Below are 22,037 nucleotides of genomic sequence, written 5' to 3'. Positions count from 1 at the left end.
TAAAATTTAATAAATAAATTATTTTGTTATTTATATTAAAATATATAGGTTATTCTCACTAAAATTATAAAGATTATGTATTTAACGAGAATGTTTTATTATTCTCGTTATTTTTTTCTCACAAATACCTTGTTTTCTTGTAGTGAAAACTTTAGGTAGTCCAAATGAATTTTTATCTATTAGTAAATCGGTTCGCCTTTTCAGATTATTAGGCGTTCGTTATTTTATATTCCTTTCATACCCGATGCCGTTTTGGGTCGGGTGTGACAAATCATTTATCTCGTAGGATTGTAAGAGGTCTTTGATGGGTTGCATGTTGTTGGATTTTGGACCGCCTTACTTTGTAATGGTTTCTTTAGACACGCTTGGGCTTTGTACACGTATTGGACTTGGGCCGTAATAAGTATAGTGATGACGTTATGCATATGACATCATTTAGCCGGATATCATATATGTAATTATATTACATAACTAAATCTTAGATTGCTTTATTTTGTTTTGTTGAGAAAGATGACATCTAGTGATCTAATTGGGAGGTGCCATAAAAAGATTTATGGAGTAAAAATACCCTAATTTGAAAGTAAGGTCTTATTTTTTTTACTTTCAATTTTTGAGTTAATTAAATTTGTATTAATAAAACTCGTTGCTAACCAAATTTTGTACGTAAAACAAGTTTTACAACATTATTAATTTTATATTGATAATTGAGTACCCTAAGTGAAACAGACAATTTTAATTCTGCATATAATTTTATTTCTACTAACAAAAGGAGCAATCCTTTTATTTGTGCCCTTGAGTTTTCTGTTCTTTAGTTATTCAATTAAATTTATTTATACCCTATTATGGTTTTTATAGACAAAGAAACCTTAAATTGTTTTGCTTGAAATTAATTAAATTTGTTGATTTCAAATTTGAAAATTTCATCTCTATTTTTTTTTTTGTGATAATTTAATTTCTAGAGTTTTTTTTAGTCGATTTAATTTTGACATCACTTTTGAATTTCGAGGAGGAAATTATTTTTAGAGGGGTATAACTGTAACGCTCGTAAAAAAAAAATTCATACATGTAAATCTTTGAAATTAGAATTCTAAAATAATTAATTAAGTTTTATTATAAAAATAAATATTATATATTTATATTTAAAAAAAAGTAATTCTTATATATTAAATAGTTGTAACTAATTGATATTAAGAGAAGATAAGTACGATTTTTGTGATAATATATTCAACAAAAATTTATAAGCTTATCATTATTAAGAAATTAATAATTATTTTTTTAAACTCAATTTTAATTAGGGTAAAATTCTTTATCTCTATATATATATATATATATATACACACAATGAAATCTTATGGGAGGGGGAGCCGCCTAATTACTTTTGAAGCAAAGAAAAAGGGATCAAACTTTCCAGGTTACGATCGATGATCAAAACAACGATAAGTCAAGTACTGTTTCTAGTTTCCTTTCGGGCTTGAGGTGAGTAGTTAATTAAATATTCAGTACTTTTCATTATATGTTTGTTTCCATATTGATTGGTTGAGATAAATTGTTTATTGGTTCGATCTTCGTGTTTAATATGTGTAAGTGGTTAATTAAATATATAGTATGTGTGCTTGTATATGGGTGCTATACCTGACTGGGTCTATTAATTGCTTATTGATTCGATTTATATTTTTGACATGTATACTTGATATTTATGACAACTAATGTGAATGAATTGAATTTGATATTGACGGTTGTGAGGACATGGATGGTTTTTAGACCGAGACTTATTGGAGATAGAATGGGAATCGATTATGATACAGTTGATAAACTTTGGATAAACTGGAAGACTGGAAAATTATAAGAATAAGAGCTTATCTAGTATAGTATATTCAATGGTTGTGATTGAAATGAGAAAAAGGAATATTGTGATCACGTGAAATATAAACACCGGGTATTTGTTACGACAGGGTGTTAAGGTACCGGGTATTTATTACGACAGGGTACCTAAAAGATGGGATACCGGGTATTTGTTACGATAGGATATCCCATGATATGATTTTATTGGCCAAGCAACCATTGAGTACTACTATACTAGAATAAGCAGGGCCCTTTAAATAAATTAATAGTAATTTATCAATTATTGGATTGTTTGCTTGATAACTAATAAATTTAAATGCACGAAACTATTGTATGCGCATGTGGTTGAATTGTGTATTTAATTAACTATCTTATTGAGTCGGCAGCTCACCCCTTGCCACCACCACCACTTTTCAGGAATAAAAGGCTAACGACGCTCGTATGGATCGGTCAGTATGTAGAGTTGTCATTATTAGGTTTATATTACTAATAGTCTAGCTTGTCTGCACTTTTGGTAAATTTTAAACGTTTGGTTTCATTTATTTGAACCTATTGGAAAGCACTTATAAACGTAATAGAATTGCGCTTTTGAGTTTTATTGGTATATTAAATGGAATTTATTATTGTTGCAGAAATTGACGGTTTTTAAAAAGGGGTGTTACAAAAAATCCACATAAAAATTCAATTTTCTGGAAAATATAGAGTTAAATATACCTATATATACATTAAAACTCAAAAGGATAGTTGATAGTTACTTACATTAGAATAATTGAGAAAATAAACACATTAGGCCTCAAATCTTCTCCTTTAATCTGCTTAGGACGAATCCATGCTAACAATCTCCAAATCAAAATCATACCGGCCACAATATGTATTAGGATATCTAGAACCTACTGTAAAAGAATGGGCTCAATCAGACCATGCAAACACTGGATATCATCAAATCATTGAAACTATATAATTTTGGGGTGAATGGAGAAGAAATTGGAGAAGATGGGGAAGAAAATGAGAAATAAAAATTGTTTCTCATTTTTCTTATCTTGGCATTCGAAATATAGGTTTGGGAATTGCAAATTTATGTTCCCAACAAGGGGAAAATTATTCCTTTTGGTCCCTCTAAAATTTAACTTCTTTTAAAACTTACCCTAAACTTTTAATTTTACACTTGAATCATGAAATTAGCCTCCAAACTATAATCGACAATACCCAATTAACTCATAAATCATTAAATAACTGTAATATAACCTAATATTAGGGTATAATAATTAAAATTAGGGACACAGATATGACATACGCAACGCGCGGGCACAATACTAGTAAGCCATAAAATGGAGATATTTTACATGATGAATTAATATAGAACAATATTAACCCTTAGATGAATACAATCAATAGTCATGGTCAATCTGTAACCACTATAAATTATCACATCAAACCTTCACAACACTCTCATTTTACTCTTTTCTTTCAAGTTGCACAGCTTAAGCAAAAGAGAGAAGAACAACCCAAAAATTCAATGTGTTCATCTCATAATTCCTTTGAGAAAGAGGGATTCCTCTATGAGCCACCACTTCCATCATCAAATCAAATGCATTTCCACTATGTTGATCCTCATTTGAATCATTCAAATGGATCATCAGCGTCTCTGAATCCCATGACTAATCAAGTCGGTTCCAATTTCTACGTTTATAATGCTTTACAATGTGTGTCCTCCTCATCAACAAGGGTAAAGATCTATGATCATTATCAGAGGAATCTATTTGTACAAAATGGTGGGTATGTTCAAGATGGAAGAAACTCAAATTTTTTTCTTGCTCATCATACTCCAAATCATATTGATATTATGGGTTCAAATCAGAGCTAGAATATATGCAAGAACTGAAAATGGTGCTAGATGAATTGAAATCTGTGAATAAATAGGGCTTGAAAAGCTCTCAAAAATCAAAATATAATTAAAGGCCAAAGGGCAATCGAATAAGACCTTTTTAGACCTTTTCACAAATTTCGAGTAGAAATCGATGACACGTGCATCTGGCAGAGTTTTTAGTTCTTGAAAATTTATAGGAATCTCTCTCTGATTTGAACTCATAATATCAACCAGATTTGGAGTATGATGAGCAAGAAAAAAGTTCGAGTTTCTTCCATCTTAAACATACCCATCATCTTGTACAAATAGATTCCTCTGATAATGATTATAGATATTTACCTTTGTTGATGATGAGGACATATATCACAAAGCATCATAAACGTAGAAAATGGAACCGACTTGATTAATCATGGGATTTAAAGACGCTGACGATCCATTTGAATGATTCAAATGAGGATCAACATAGTGGAAATGCATTTGACTTGATGGTGGAAATGGTGGCTCCCAGAGGAATTATGAGATGAAAACATTGATTTTTTTTTGTTGTTCTTCTCTTTTTTGCTCAAGCTCTTCAAATTGAAAGAGAGTGTAAAATGAGAGTGTTGGGAATGTTTGATGTGCTAATTTATAGTAGTTATATATTGATCATGACCATTGATTAATATTCATCTAAGGGTTGATATTGCTCTACACTAGGGTCTATTAATTCATTATGTAAAATATCTCTCTTTTAATGGCTTATATGGAAAATTTCAATTTACTACATTAATAATGGTTAATTAATGGTAATAACTTATATTAGTCGTTATATATAGGTTCAACTTAGGGGTGAACACAAAATCCATAAAACCGAAAAACCAAATTGAAACCAAACCGAAAATAACGTTAACCAAAACCGATGGACTAGTGTACGGTTTTTAATTTTAAAAATAGTGCTTAATGGTTATGGTTACGGTTTTTGTATTTCAAAAACTGCGATTTACCGAAACTGACCGAATATCAATTAAATATTAAAAACATTTAAAATATATATTTATTTATATTTATATATAATTGTATATTATCCCACTTAGAATAAATACAGAGTCAGTAACAAAAAAAAATAAGAAACACTAATTATTTTCGGTGATTAAGACTCCACTCATATAGTTCCTCAAAAAAAAAAAAAACTCCACTCATATTACCAATTTGTCACAAATTAGAAAATTAGTGAAATTAATATATCTGAATAGGGGTTAGTTGGTAAAGCACGAAGAATGATAATTCTAGTCCAAAAAAAATAAACATAGTAATTTGATGTTGTAAAGAGTTGTTGTAATGGGAAAATTCAGGGCCTGTTTGGTTTACCTGTTGTTTTTTGTTTTTTGTTTGCTGTTACAGTTTGTTGTTCCTGTTGTTGGAAAAACAGAGATTTTCTGCTTTTAGAAAAAATTACTTTTCAGGTATAAAAGACAAATAGTAGTTCCCTAACCAAACACCTAAAACTCTCGTTTTTAATATGAAAAGATAAACATGAGGTGAAAATTGAGTGAACAAAGAACCCTCATTGTGTCAAATCTATAGTCTATAGTTCATACAGACACAATGCACTCACATCTCCCTCTCTGTTGTTAATCTCTTCAATTCGTCATTGACCCACCATTCCACTCACAATAAAAATTAGAATTCTCTTATTATTTTTATTTTTATTTACTAATGGTTAGAACCCGAAATAAAAGGTTAACCGACCGAAATAATTGGTTAACCGATTAGTGGTTAACCGAATTTAATAGACTAATGTACGGTTAGTATTTTTAAAAACCCGATTTAATAATTAACCGACTGAATTAACCTTAATGGACTGGTAACCGACAACGTGCACCCCTAGTTCAACTTATATGGTAGCTCAATATTAGTTAATTTATTTAAAATTATTAAATTCTTGAAATGAATTTTCATATAATAATAGTAAATGCCAATTGGTGGACCTTTTTACGACAAATTTTATAAGGAGTGAAGAGAAAAGAATTATTTTTTTATAATAAAAAAGAATTAACTTGAGACCATTAACCTTGATATGAGAATGTGTCTTTATATCTTACATATTTACATTAGCATTTTCGGAAAATAATTTAATAACTTTGTTTCAATAAATGAGTTTGTGGTCAATATAGTTAACTACTTTATTATATACAATACTTTCATCTATTTTTAGAATGTAAATTTTAATATATATTTTTCGTTCTGGTGTCCTCTCATATCTATAACATATTTCTATCTAGCAGAAGGCTTATGAAGTCACAAATAATTATGGTCAAAAGTTCAATCCAGTTATAAAAATTATTAACACCAAAAATGTCCTAATCTAACACACTAATATGACACTAAGGGTGTAATACTTGAAGACCCATCTTCTCCATCACCATCCACTCAGAGTTTAACACCTGAACTGTACCCAATATTGTTTCAGTGTAAACTAAATTTGATTATTTATTATTATTATTATTTTATTTTCCCTTCTTTTCCACTTATATTCATCCTCCTTGTCCGGTAAATTGAACATTGTTTTTAATTAATGTTTTTTTTTATCATTTATTGTTATTGTTCATTGGCAATTAGAGAAGCTTAAAAACAAACCATACATTAAAATGCCAGATTAATTGGTAGCCACCACAGGAACTCAAACTCAAGACTCAAAACTAAAAAATACCATAAGCTCAAACTCAAAACTTCCCTCATCAGCTTCGATAATATCACATCCAACACCTACAAACAAGAGTAATGCTTTAATTAATTAATTAAATAATTCCATACATTTTTCTTAATTAATTGCATTAATAACTAACTAATCACATACTGTAGAGGTGGTTTGTATCAAAGAAGGAGGTGGAAAAAGTAGATGAAGTTGCTACTGTTAGAGATTCTTTCTACCAGAAGTTCTCCCGAATGTTATCTTCCAAAAACAACGATGTTGATGTCTCAATTTTAGCTGCCCAGAGAATTTACAAAAGGTAATTAACTAATTAATCAATTTCATATAAATTAGGATGAAAATATCGTTGATCGTATAAGTGGAAGAAGAGGGAGAAAGGGAGGTGGAAAATGAGAGATTCCCGTCATGAGAAGAGTTGGGCGGAATGATGTCGAACGCAGTTTATGCTTGTTTATGAAATTTGCAGAGAAAGAGAAGAGAGTGAAATGAGATTAAAGAAATGATTTTTGAGAGACAAACAGGTCACTGATAGGGAGGTTGAAGAAGGTGAACAACAGATGATGAAAAGATCTAAAATGGGATCAAACGCTGTTTATGTCAAATAAGCAAGTATGTTAGATTAAGACATAATTGCAGATTTGTGAAAAATTTAGAAATAGTTTTGTGGATTTATTTGATGTAAGGACGTATCTGCTTATCCGTGATAATACATAGACAAATATGTGTATTAAACTAAGAATTATTATTCCAAAAAAGGTTTGTGTTATTATTATAAACCCTAAAAGACATAGAAAAGGGGAGATGGTCTTTTATGTAAGTTTTCTTATCTATTTTAATGACGTTGTTGTTTGCCGCTCTACGAATATGGTTCCTCGTCAACTGGTTAGTGTAGCCTATCTTATGTCAAGGTTTGCAGTTTGGTCCAAGGGACTTCCTAATTTTCTTGTTAATGGTTTGTATGTTATTCTTGCTAATAAAAGTTTATCTTTATTTAAGAAAAAAACAAATATATCATTTTCATAAAAAGATAAATATAATTAAAAGAAGGTATAAGTTAATTAAAAAGGGCAATATATATAGGAGAAATATTGGTATGTAGATAACAAATTTAATTACTTAGAGGATGCAAATATGAAAGAGTTTTTGACATATTATGTGAGAATGTGACCAATAAATTCAATTTATATTTTAACTCGGCTCGTATAGAAGTTAAATTCAAACTCAAAGATAGTCATAATTACAAACAAAATAGCAAAAACAAATTAAGTTGTGAAAAAATAAGTATTTAATTTTAAGTGTTTAATTTTATAAATTCTGAACATATTGAATAGTGTAATTGTTTGATAAATGCAAAAATAGTACTGAATTTAAAAGTATTACTAGTTGATATGTTTAAATTAAAATTCTAAGTTAAATATTTTGACTTACCAAAATAATTTTTTTTCACTTATCTTATATTTTTAAGTTGTGTTATCAGACAAGCTAAAAATCAATAAGCACCTAATGATTAATGTTGAGTACTGAAACTGGATATCAAACATACCCTTAATTGTTAGTATTTTTTTAAGGTTGTTTGAAACTGTGAAAGTAGCATAGCAAATATTTTAAATATAATTAATGTTTAATGACATTTAAATATTTAAATAATGGTAAACGAGTGTATTTAAATGTTTGAGAGTGTATTTAAATATTTAAGGGTTAAGGTGCAAAAATACCCCTAACATTTTTTGGTCAGGAGCAATTTTACCCCTAACGTCTAAAATGCTGCAATTTTACCCCTAACGTTTGTAGGCAAGAGATATTTTACCCCTAACGTTAATAATTTGGGTCAATTTTACCCCTATTATAAAAAAATATATATTTTTGTTCCTTATTTTGCACCAATTGCATATCAATTCGTCCTAAAACAAAGAATTTCATGTTTTTTTTGTAATTTAATAATAGAATTGTAGATTAATATTTATAAATTCGGTGAATTTTTTTATTTCTTTGATTTTTTTGTCTAATTCGTACAAAAGACATATAATTTTATTATTATTATTTGTTATATTTTTTCACATCCCTATATGTTTGTGATTTGTTACTGATAAAATGACGCACTTGTAAAGTGTAGATACAAGATTCATGACCGAGAAGACAGTTTGATGAATTATTTCTCAAATTAACCCAATTTATCAACTTTAGGGGTAAAATTGCTCTTGGCTTCCAACGTTAGGGGTAAAATTGCACTATTTTAGATGTTAGGGGTAAAATTGCTCCTGACCCAAAACGTTAGGGGTATTTTTGTAATTTAACCCAATATTTAAATATAATTAATATTTAAATATTATTTAACATGTTTGATGAAAGTTAAATACTATGTCAAATAATGGTAAACGAGTGTATTTAAATTTTCTGTTAGGCATGGATGAACTTTTTTTTTTTTGAAAGGAGGCATGGATGAACTTGATATTATTTGGAATATTGAGTAAAATTTTATCATTTTGTACGTTAAGGGTAAATCTACTTTTCACAAAAAAAAAAAAAAGATAAAAGTAAATTTAGACCTTATTTCTAAAAACTTTAATTAAAAGATTAACATTAACCAAAACCAAATATAATAATGGAAAAAAGATTGATAAAATGATTAAAATAAATAAATAATGATATAATGTTTAATTTTTTTTAATAGTTTATCGAATTACTCCATTCGAGATTTGTTAAACATCCTCTAAGTGGATAATCTTAATTAAAAAAATTATGTGTACAATAGGACTCGAACCCTAAATCACTAACTTAAACAATTTGAGATTGTTAACTACTAAAATCAACCGTAATGGGTTGATATAAAGTTTAATTAGGAGATTGGAATTAAAGATATTTTCATACCTTTCCATTGAAATAGAAAATTTAATAATTATTGTAATTAAATTAGAATTAATGGTAATTAAATATTTAGTGTTACACGTAAATGTGTTACATAAGTTATTAATATGTATTAATGGAATTAAACATCCTATTAATCCACTCCTTAATTTTCCTATTCCATTTATATTTTGACTATGTTTGAATTTGAATTTGAATTTGACTTTGAAAATAATATCAAATATATTTTTTTTAAGAATTACCAAATGTATTATATATTTATCATTAATTTTAATTAATATTTCAATTTAATATTATTACATTAAAGCATTTTTATAAAAAAAGAAAAAAAAATACAACAACCATAATGTTACTAGCTAGTTTAGTCCATGTAAAATAAAGCTGTAACTAGGTCATTTTGAAGCCCTAGGATTGTGATTTCCCCCAAATTAAAAACAAAATTGAAATGCCCTAATTCTAGGTTTTCAGACAGCATTATATATATATAAACCACACCCTGGACTTGCATATTCATCGACCACAGAGTTAAGACAAGCAATCCAGGTGAATATAGAGTCCTTCTGTTCATCTGTATCAACTCGATACGCTCCGTCTCTCCCATCGTCTGAGATGACAATCGACCACAGAGTTAAGACAAGCAATCCAGGTGAATATAGAGTCCTTCTGTTCATCTGTATCAACTCCATACGCTCCGTCTCTCCCATCGTCGGAGATGACAAACCGGAAAGAGGGATTAGTATATGAAATGAATTTCCAACATTTTGATCCTCATTTGAACCATTCAAATGGATCATCAACGTCTCTCACTCCACTGGCTAATCAAGCCGGTTCCAGTACCTACTTTTATGATGCTTTGCTGTATGGATCATCAACATCTCTCAATCCACTGGTAAATATTTATGATCATTATCAGAGTAATATATTTGTACAAAACGGTGGATACATTGAAGACGGAAGAAATTCAAACATATTTATTCCTCATTATGCTTCAAATCAAGTTGATATTATGGGTTCAAATCAGAGCCCGACTTCTATAAATCAGCCAGAACTAAAAACTATGCCGGATGCACATGTAACTGATTTCCGGAAGAAATCTGTAGATAGGTCTTGGAAAGGTCTCAAGAAGCAAAATATAATTAAAGGCCAATGGGCAATCGAAGAAGATAGGTATGAAATTAGAAAAATTTGGTGCATGTTTGATGAAATTAACTTTTTTTTTTGTGATACATTGTGGATCATGTTTTACAGGCTTCTGAGACACTTAGTGCAGCAGTATGGAGTGAGAAAATGGACTCAAATTGCTAAAATGTTACCAGGAAGAATTGGGAAACAGTGTAGAGAGAGATGGCACAATCATCTAAAGCCTGGTATCAATGTATAATTTAGCTATAAATCTCCATTTCGTTTCTGCCCATTTTTTAGGTTATAGAAATAATATTTCTGGTATCCTTTTTGTGTTCGTTGCATGTTATAGAAATCATTTTAACTGCAGCTTTAATATTGTGTGTAAGAAGAGTTGTCATTTGTTTTTGACAGAAAGATTTATGGAGTGAAGATGAGGATAGGATACTGATACAAGCACATAGAGAAATAGGAAATAAATGGGCAGAAATTGCAAAAAGATTGCCAGGAAGAACTGAGAACACAATTAAAAATCACTGGAATGCCACAACAAGAACTAAATATGCAAGAGCAACACTTCTTGAAGATTACATAAAGAGCTTGAACTTAGACAAGGCAGCTGAAACACCAGGTTTGAGCATGGTGGAGGTGCAGCCTCAACCGCTGGCCCATGAGTTTAATCAGAATAATAATATTAATAATTCAGGGTTCCTTCCAAATTATGGTTTAAATGAGTTTGATGATGGAGGGTGTAGCATTGAATATTTGAGGCAGTTGATGAAGGAGGATAATTATGTTAGTATTGCTGATGATCACAAAAGCTTTGAGGCGGTTGATGATGCGCCTAGTGCTGCTGAACCACAAAGTTTGAGCATGATAGAGGTTCAGCCGCAACAGCAGGCCATGAAGTTTAATCAGAATAATCCAGAGTTTGTTACAAATTATGGTTTAGATGATGGAGGCTGCAACATTAAATATTTCATGGAGAATGCACCTTCCATGGATTGGTAGTTTTCAACTTAGTTCTAAATTAATAGAATATTATATTAGGTGCAAAAACTCTATATGGATATAATTAAAGTAACTTAAGAAAAAAATGTACGGAATGTCCGTTCCCAGGAATTTTGTTTTTTTAGTGCTTTTTTTTTAATATTTATTTTGTTTAAGTAATGTAATGCACATTCTGCAATTTTTAGTATTTATTTTCTTAAATCTTATCTAATTAATACTATGCTTGGTAACCGATACAAATTTAATTATGACATGCAGTTTTTGTTTGGAATTAATTGTTTAGATTTCACTTATTATTATTATTAGATGGAAAATAAACTTATGTGAATAAGTTGAATAATTGAAAACAAAACAAAATAATAAATACAAGAAATTTGCGTGCGTCAGTTAGTGTTTATGTCTTGAAGAGAGGAAACCTTACCAAGTGTTTCTCAACTCTATATTGTTATTTTTTTTATTTATTTTTTCTTTCTTCCTTGCAATTAACAATTAAGTCTTATTTATGTATTTACATACTCAAATTTCTTAAGAAAATAATAAAAAGGGTTTCTATAACTTTATAAGCCTAAAGAACAAGGAAATTTGTTATTTTCAATTTTGACATCCCAAGGAAATAAAGTAGAAGTTCCTTATTAAATTTATGGTCATAAATTAATAGTTAACATTAATAATCTGATCCTTAACTATGAAATCTAGAGTCATCCTCCTCCTCCTCTCGTATCCTCTTAGAGCCATAAACATCATGCTCCAAGTCTTACCAAGTCGTTAAACAACTCGAACTTGGTACATGGTATAGATTGTGAACATGTCAACTAGATTCTAAAAAATATGAATCTTCTCCATCACAATTTTCCCGTCACTGACAACTTTAATAAAAAATGATATTGGTATGTCAATATGCTTTTATTCATTCTTGAAACATTTGATTATTTGTCAAACGTATAATATTTTCTCTATCACAATTAACATATACAACATCTTGTTTAGTTGTAATTTCTCCAAGCAAATTTTGCAGTCATATTGGTTATTTGTTTAAACAGTACTCAACCTCTATTATTGACAATACAATTTTAGGACGTAGAAAAGGTTTACTATTCATATTAGAACTAATAAGGGTAAAGACATAACCTCTGAATGCTCTATTGTTATCCAAATCTCACGTGTATTAAGAATCACAATCTCCAACCAAACTACTAGAAGATTTTCCATATTCGAGGAAATACTAAGAAATTCCACGCAACTACCTCAATATTCACTCCATAGTTTCCTAGTGAGCTTTTTCAACACACAATATATATGTCGGGGAACCACACTAACCGCTTGAGCCAAATTAGTATGAGTACTTGGTGTATTAATTATGGACTTCTAGCAAGTGCACTAGGTCGTGTGTAGTTTGATAAAACCAAGTGTCATTTCCACGGGGATTGAGGTTTAAATCTAGTGAATAGTTATACCTTAACAACTAGAATTCAATATTTGAGAGTTGTTAAGTGACAGTGGCATGAACAAGTAAATAGCAAAATAAATAAAAGGATGTATAATAGATTTAAACAAGCACAAGTCTAGCACTAAACCAAACAGGCAACTGTTCGCACAACTGTTCCATTTACTGAAGCATACATACATTTCCTGATCCGGGTAGCTCTCTCATTTCTCACTAAGGTCTGGTGTCCCATTTGCAAAGATTCTAAGAACAGAGCTTAACCAAGTGTCCTTAAGTTAAGGGTATTCCAGCATTACACAATAAAAAGCATTCATAAGCCAAACCTGATATGTGGTCATTTTCGTGTCCGTCCATAACAACATATACCAAACAAGCACAAGTCTAGCACTAAACCAAACAGGCAACTGTTCGCACAACTGTTCCATTTACTGAAGCATACATACATTTCCTAATCCGGGTACGTCTCTCATTTCTCACTAAGGTCTGGTGTCCCATTTGCAAAGATTCTAAGAACAGAGTTTAACCAAGTGTCCTTGAGTTAAGGGTATTCCAGCATTAGACAATAAAAAGCATTCATAAGCCAAACCTGATATGTGGTCATTTTCGTGTCCGTCCATAACAACATATACCAAATGATTGTTTCCACAACTCCGGAGCACCATCGTGTCATCCATTGTTATTATAATATAGATTTGATCTTAATCTAAGCAAGAGAAACACTTCTTGAAGATTATATAAAGAGCTTGAACTTAGATAGTGCAGAGCCTAGTGCTGTTGAAACACCAAGTTGAGCACGGTGCATGTGCAGCCGCAACCGTAGGTCAATGAGTTTAATCAGAATAATAATATTAATAATCAAGGGTTTATTCCAGATTATGGTTTCGATAAGTTTGATGATGGAGGGGTTCAACTTTGAATATTTCATGGATAATTATGTTAGTATTCTTGATGATCACAAAAGCTTTGAAGCGGTTGATGATGCGCCTAGTGCTGCTGAAACACCAAGTTTGAGCATGATGCAGGTGTAGCCATAACAACATGAGTTTAATCAAAATAATCCAGGGTTTGTAGCAAATTATGGTTTAGATGATGGAGGTTGCATCATTAAATATTTCATAAATAATGCACCTTCCATTGATTGGTAGTTTTTCAACTTAGTTCTAAATTAAAAGAATATTATATTAGGTGCAAAAACTCTAAGTGGATATAATTAAAGTACCTTAAGAAAAAATGTACAGAATGTCTGTTCTCGGACATTTTGTTTTTTAGTGCTTTTTTTAATGTTTATGTTGTTTAAGTAATCTAATGCACATTTTACAATTTTTAGCATTTTGTTTCTTAAATCTTTTCTAAATTAATTGGTTAGATTTCACTTACTATTACTATTAATACTATTATTATTATTATTATTATTAGATGGAAAATAAACTTATGTGAATAAGTTGAATAATTGAAAACAAAACAAAATAATAAATACAAGAAATTTGCGTGCTTCAATTAGTGTTTACGTCTTCAAGAGAGGAAAATATTTTTTATGGAAGTAACGAAGGAACAACTTATAAAATAATATATAAAACCTTACAAAATTCAAGAATATGCCTCATAAATTCTATTACGAAGTGTTTCTCAACTCTATATTGTTTCTTTTTTATTTATTTTTTCTTTCTTCCTTGCAATTAACAATTAAGTTTTACATATATATTTATATATTCAAATTTCTTAAGAAAACAATATAAAGGTTTTCTATAACTTCATGAGCCTAAAGGAACAAAGAAATTTGTCATTTTCAATTTTGACATCGTAAGGAAATAAAGTAGAAGTTCCTTATTAAATTAATCATCATAAATTAATAATTAATATTAATAATTCGATCCTTAACTATGAAATGTAGAGTCACCCTCCTCCTCCTTCTCTCATACCCCTTTAGAGCCACAAACATTATGCTTCAAGTCTTACCAAGTCGTTAAAGAACGCAAACTTGGTATGTGGTATAGATTTAGTGAACATGTCAACTGGATTTTAAAAAATACGAATCTTCTCCATCAGAGTTTTCCCATCGCTCACAACTTTAAAAAAATGATATTAGTATGTCAATATGCTTCATTCATTCATTAAACATTTGATCATATATTTATCAAATGTATAATGTTTTCTCTATCACAATTAACATATACAACATCTTGTTTAGTTATAAGGGTAAATTACAAAAATGGGTCAAATGGGAGGCCCATTTACATATTTAACCCATTTACTCAACCTACTACATATCTAGACTGATTTTGTGTGACTTTCACATAAGACCCTCAATATTTACGCGCGTCTGTCTCCCTCCCGTCTGACTTCGCAGATTCGATCTTATGCGAAGCCTGCGAAGCTAATGTTTGGGTTTACTTGATGAATTTAATTAGCATATGCGAAGCTAATGTTTGGTTTAGTTGATGAATTTAATTAGCATAAGTGAAGCCTGTATGTGTTTTGAAGCTAATTCACGAAGTGGTATATAACAAAAAATGCCAAACAACAACGGATTCTAACATTAAAATCATAATATTATCAAAATTTACAACAAGATTGCCACAATAAACTCATAACAAATCACTTCATAATACATAAGCTCCTATTCAATACCGATGGATGGATGTGTCTCACGATACATAACAAGATTGCCACAATAAACTCCTAACAAATCACTTCATTATACATAGGCTCCTATTCAATACTGATGGATGGATGCGTCTCACGGTACAGAACAAGATTGCCACAATAAACTCCTAACAAATCACTTCATTATACATAGACTATTATTCACCACCGATGGATGGATGTCTCACGATACATATGCTCTTATTCACCACAGGGATGGACGTGTCCCACGGTGTAAGCTCTTATTCACGATCGATGGTCGGAAGTCCAAGCCTTTTGGAATGGATATCTCTCATGGCACCCTATCACGTCGGCTTCCAGGAATGAATATTATGTATTCAACCAACTTCAGAAAAAATTTAATCGTGTTAGTCAGAAAAAATGAAGATTTGCCTTCGCGAAACGATGATTTCTAAGTATGTGAACATAAATGTGCAAGGAAGAAGGTGATTTTACTTAGCGAAACAATGATTTCGTGACGTCTGCGAGGAGGAATGTGACGCTCTGACTTTGCGAAACGATGATTTCGTGGAGTCTGCGAGGAGAAATGTGACGCTTTGACTTCGCGAAACGATGATTTTGCGGAGTGTGCGAGAGAAATTTATCGAATTACCTCGCAAACTTCACGTAATCATCGTTTCAAGAAGTCAAATCGATAAATTTCTCCCCACAAACCTCGCGAAAACTGCATATGCTAAGTGGATTTATGGGGAAAACGCAGAAAACACAGTATATACTTACATTTTTCAACGAAACCAATATGATAAACTGGAAAAAATAATGAAAATAACGTAGAATCACCATTTCTTCGAACGAGCATGAAATGGAAGATGAAGAACCATGGCTTCGTTTTCTAGGATTAGGAAGTTGCAAAATCAAAGATGAAGAGAGGAAGAAGAGAAATACATTGTGATTTGGAGAAATGATGTAGATTTCGTGCAATTTAAAGAAAGATAGGAAGATCAAAAGTCTTGGAATCATTAATGGAGGAGCTGCCAACCGTTTCGCGCAACCAAAGAGAAGAGGGGAGAGACCGTTCGTGTTTGGGGAAGTGGGAAGGTTAGGGGTATTATGGGAAAGTCACACAAAATCAGTCTAGATATGTAGTAGGTTGAGTAAATGGGTTAAATATGTAAATGGGCCTCCCATTTGACCTAGTTTTTTAATTTTCCATAGTTATAATTAAACCAAACAAATTTTGCAGTCATATTTATTTAAACAGTATTCAACCTCTATTGTTGACAATACAACTTTAGGATGCGGAAAAGGTTTCCTACTCATATTAAGGGTAAAGACGTAACCTCTCAATGCTTTATTCTTATCCAAATCTCATGTATATTAAGAATCAGAATAGCCAACCAAACTACTAGAAGATTTTCCATATTCAAGGAAATACTAAGAAATTCCACGCAACTACCTCAATATTTACTCCATAACTCCCTAGTGAGCTTTTTCAACATGCAACATATATCGGCTAACCTCACTAACCGCTTGAGCCAAATTAGTATGAGTACACACCATAACATACATCATGCTACTAATCATATTACAATAGGGGACATGTTCCTTGTAATTCCTATTCTTCAAACTATGGTGACCTTTTAGTCGAAAGCTTAAAACCACTACTGGGAAAAATGCCATTTATAATTGGCAAAATCATGGTTATTTGTAATTGGTAAACCCTTTATAATTGCAGACGAGACAAATAACTTGTTCTTTTTCAAATTTTCATTTCATTTACTTGGTGAAAAGTAAATATTTATGTGGGACCAGGTTCATAGGGATGTAAAATCCATATTATTTCATACATTTTATATTGGGTCTTTTAGCTTAAATTTAAGATTGCATGTTTTTATTTTAATTTCTAGCATTTTTCACTTAATTTAGTTGATTTTTTTTAGAGTTTCTTAGTTTAGGTTGGTTGTAGTTTTATGTTATTATTCAAACATCAATTTTTGGTTTGAATATCTAGTTTTAATTTAATTTTGATTATTTTGTTTTTAAGTTAGGTTTTTATTAATTAGAATTCAAGTTGGACTTTTTTAGGATTTTATCTTTGACTTACCCTTTATTTCTTATTCAAAGTAAAAGATAACTAAATTTTGAGTATTAGTGTTTGGATTTTAGTTATAGAGGGAGTTAATGATAGAATTAAGGATAGGTCCAACACAAGATCAAGGAAAAGATTACTCCAAAACTGTCGGTCAAAGGACTTAACACGTCGTGTCAACCATACAATACGACATGCCAAAGCCATAGAACCATATAGCCTATAATGCGATGCCAATGGAGCACCCGTCAAGAGGAATGACGTGCTAAAGGACATTTGAATTTTTTCTAAAGCGAGTATGATTATCAACCAGTCAATACATCGTTCCAGCTACAACTCCATGCACCCTATTTCTACTAATTCGCCTCAACACATCATGCCCCAGCTCAACACGTCATTCTAGTTCACTAGGCCACAATTTTCAGACTTGATTTTGTAACTTTTATTTATTGTTTTAACATCAAGGCTTGTATATTCTATTTAAACCACTTAAGATTCATTTCTAAGCATTCATAAAATTAGGTATTAGCTACTCTACGAAATCACTAGTATTGAAACGGCCTTTAGCCACAATTGTTAATCGTTATTAGCTACAGATTTTCGGCCTTTAGACCCAAGCTTTCACTCATGTGCTTCATTGGTCATCCTTCTATTAAAGCTTCCTCCTCCAATCAGTTAGCTTTTTATGGGAAGCACTAATTAGAGTTAGAGATGCTCTAAGGGAAGATTTTCTCTAATGTTAGGATTCTAGAATTTTTGTTGAACTTCCAAAGAACTATTATGATGCGATTATTGATCCCTTTTATCAATAAATCCATATTTTAGTTGTAGTATAGTTTTGTTTAGTTCTATTGCTTTAAATTCATTATATATGCTAAGTCTTGGGTTTTGTTTTTTTCAATCACCTTATCTTTTAACCAATAATATATAAGTGTTGCTTGATCAGAATTCAACCTCTGAAAACCATAAGAATTGAGAAAACCAAGAAATATATGATATTGGATATTGATAATATATATGCTTATAAAAAAAATCACCATAGAAGGCACCTTGGTGATGATACATGAGTATGTCACTATAAGAAATCGGGTTGTTTGTGACAACAATTATTGTCACAAACTCCTAAAAAATTGTCACATAATTGTATATGTGACGATAAGTAGGTGTCACGAAGGTTGTCACGTATAACTCCGTTGCTAATACTTTTTGACAAATGTGACATTAAAATATTGTCACGGAAATTATTACTTTTTGTAATAATAAGTTTGTTGTCACACTACTTTTAATTGTTACAACTTTTATTGTAACTGGAAAATAAAATATTGTCACAAACAAAGTATGTTGTCACAAATTATCTATTAATTAAAACTAAAATCGTGTGACAATCTTACTTAATTGTCACAAAAAAATAAATTTGTAACAATTAAAATTGTCACCTATATAAATCTGTAACACTGTTTTTATATTGTAATAATTGTATATTAATTACAATGTTTTTGTGTTATCACAAATTATTTAAATACAGTGACAACTTTAAGTTGTTACCATCTTATGTATGTTACAATATTTAGTTGTTCCAAATATAATTTTATAACAAAATATAATAGTAACTAATATAAATGAGTGTCCATTTATCTTGTTACAATTATGATTTCGTAAAATTAAAATTGTCACATATATAAATCTGTAAAAAAAATTATTGTAACTAATACATGTTATATTATTGTTTTATATTAGCTAGCTTAATTATAAATAAAATAAATATATATATATATATATATAAAGAAATATTTTATTGATTAAATTTAAAATAATACAATAATTTCAATAAAAGTATCAATTTACATAGTAATGACTAACCACCCAATTGAGTCCCTAGAAATGAGTCCAAATCTTTGGACCATCTCAGTCACACCATAAATATTCCTGAGGAACTGCAAGACAAGTCTTTAATTTCAAAGGAGTGCTTTCTTTACCAAGCCATCCTATATCACATCTTGCCCGTTAGCTCTAACTAATCTCTTCTCTCCGCAAATCTTGAGGAACTGCAAGACAAGTCTTTAATTTCAAAGGAGTGCTTTCTTTACCAAGCCAGCCTATATCATATCTTGCCCGTTAGCTCTAACTAATCTCTTCTCTCCGCAAATCTCTCATCTCTCATATATGCTATGAAGTATACAAAATACAGATCTTGTTCCCTTTTAGATTGTCATCCTTATCAGTGGTGAGATATACATGTGTCAAAAAAATTTAACACCCAAAATACAATTGTCATCATTTTAAATAATTAAAGAACACATGTAATCATTTTAAGAGATGTAAGATCCATGTCTCTACATTTCAACAATTCATATGTGACTCTTTAAACTATATTTTTTTAATTTATGGAAGAGAATATAAGGAGTGGAGAGAGTTAATTGATAAAAATATAAATATAACAAGAAAAGGAGAGGCAAAGGGGACGATTTTTTTGAGTGAGAAAATGCTAGGTTATATCCAAAATATATATATATTTATATAGAAGGTGGAAATGAATATTGGTGGTTAATTTTATTGGAGATATCTTTGATAATTTGACCGAGTTAAAGCAGAAGGATCTCATGTGGGTACTAGAATTTGTAACGATTATAAGAATTTGTAACGATTACGGCTATAAGAGGTAATATTATTTTATCTTTCGTTGAGTTCTAATTAGATATTTAGTATTTATATATTATTGATTACAGACGAGTTACAATTCAAACTGATTGTTTATCAGTAGTGATGGCAATCACACAACTGTCGGTGCAGTTTTCTTATTTATCTGATATCATTCAAGATTGTCTTTCTATTATGTAAGATTTAGATTCTATAGCTATTTCTTTTGTTAAACGTTCAGCGAATCAGGCAGCTCATACTCTAGCTAGGGCGGTCAGATCTAAGTCTGTACGTAGTGAGTGGGACAGTCATCCTACTTTTTTGTTTGATGTTCTTCGTTCAGATTTAAATTAATATAAAGTTCTTTGTTTCAAAAAAAAAAGATTACAGACGAAATTGACGTTAGTAAATTATTAAAGGGTAAATTCCAAAAAAAAACCCGTGTGGTTTCATGTAGTTCCAAAAAAACCATTGTGGTTTGTTTTTACAAAAAAAAACCATGTGGTTTACGCCGTTACCCGAAAAACGGAAAATGGCTTAATGGTGTTAAAAGTGCTGATGTGGCAAGGGGTAAAGTTGGAAAATCGAATTTTTTTTTATTTTTTTATTTTTTTCCCACTCTCTCTCCTCCTCCTCCTTCTTCTTCTTCTTCCTTCTTCCTTCTTCTTCTTCCTCTTCCTCCTCCTTCTTCTTCTTCTTCTTCTTCTTATTCTCTCCTTCTTCTTCTTCTCTCCTCCTTCGTCTTCTTCCTTCTTCTTCTTCGTCCTCCTTCTTCTTCTTCTTTCTTTTTTTTCTTTTTTTTTTAAGTTTCGGAAATTTGAAAAATTTCCAGATTTCCGGAGTATGGAAATTAAAAAAAAAGAATGAAGAAAAAAAAGAAGAAGGAGGAAGAAGAAGAAGGAAAGAAGAGAGGAAGACGAAGGAGAATGAGAGAAGAAGAGGAAGAAGAAGGAGAGAAGAAGGAGAAGAAGAAGAAAAAGAAGAAGAAGAAGGGAGAGGGAAAAAAATAAAAAAATTAAAAAAATTCGATTTTTCAATTTTACCCATGTGTCACGTCAGCTTTTTAACACCGTTAAGCCATTTTCCGTTTTTCGAGTAACGGCGTAAACCACATGGGTTTTTTTTTTTGTAAAAATAAACCACAAGGGTTTTTTTGGAACTACATGAAACCACAAGGGTTTTTTTTTAGAATTTACCCATTATTAAATTGTCAGTCTGAAATTCTATATATTGAGAAATAATAATAATATAAAGAAGGGAAAAGTACAAAAATAAACCTTGTGGTTACATCTGTTTTCGAACAACACTAATGTGGTTTAAAAGTTTATAAAATAGTACATTGAGGTTCATTTCGTTAGCAAACACATACCAAATTGACTAACGGTTTTAAAAGTCAAAGGAAAAAGAGTTAATTTAGTCCTTCTATTTATTTGTTTTATAAATTAACTCTCTTTATTATCTAATTATCACAAACAAATCCTAAAATAAAAAATAAAAATCAATTACACCATCTTCTCCATCTCTTTTTAATTTTTTATTTTTCTTCTCATTTCTATAACATCTGGGATCTTAATGTAAATAAATAAAAATTTAGGATAAAAAAATAAAATAAAATAATAATATAAAGAGAGGAGGCAACAGCTCCTACACCTCGCTTTCCTCCCCATTTTATCATTTCTCATTTCTCTTCCACTCACCATTCTTCTAGCTCTTTCTTTCCTCTCTTCCATCACCACCATCATATTTCATCCTTATCTCCATCAATCTTCCTCACAATTAGTTTATTCTTCATTTTGCACTTACTAATTCCTCCCAAACAAGCCAAAACATCTATCAATTTCTGAAATTTGGAGCTAAATTTCAA

This window comes from Euphorbia lathyris, chromosome 1 (assembly GCF_963576675.1).
Source record: "Euphorbia lathyris chromosome 1, ddEupLath1.1, whole genome shotgun sequence".
Lineage (NCBI taxonomy): Eukaryota > Viridiplantae > Streptophyta > Magnoliopsida > Malpighiales > Euphorbiaceae > Euphorbia > Euphorbia lathyris.
This window is presented reverse-complemented; position numbering follows the sequence as displayed.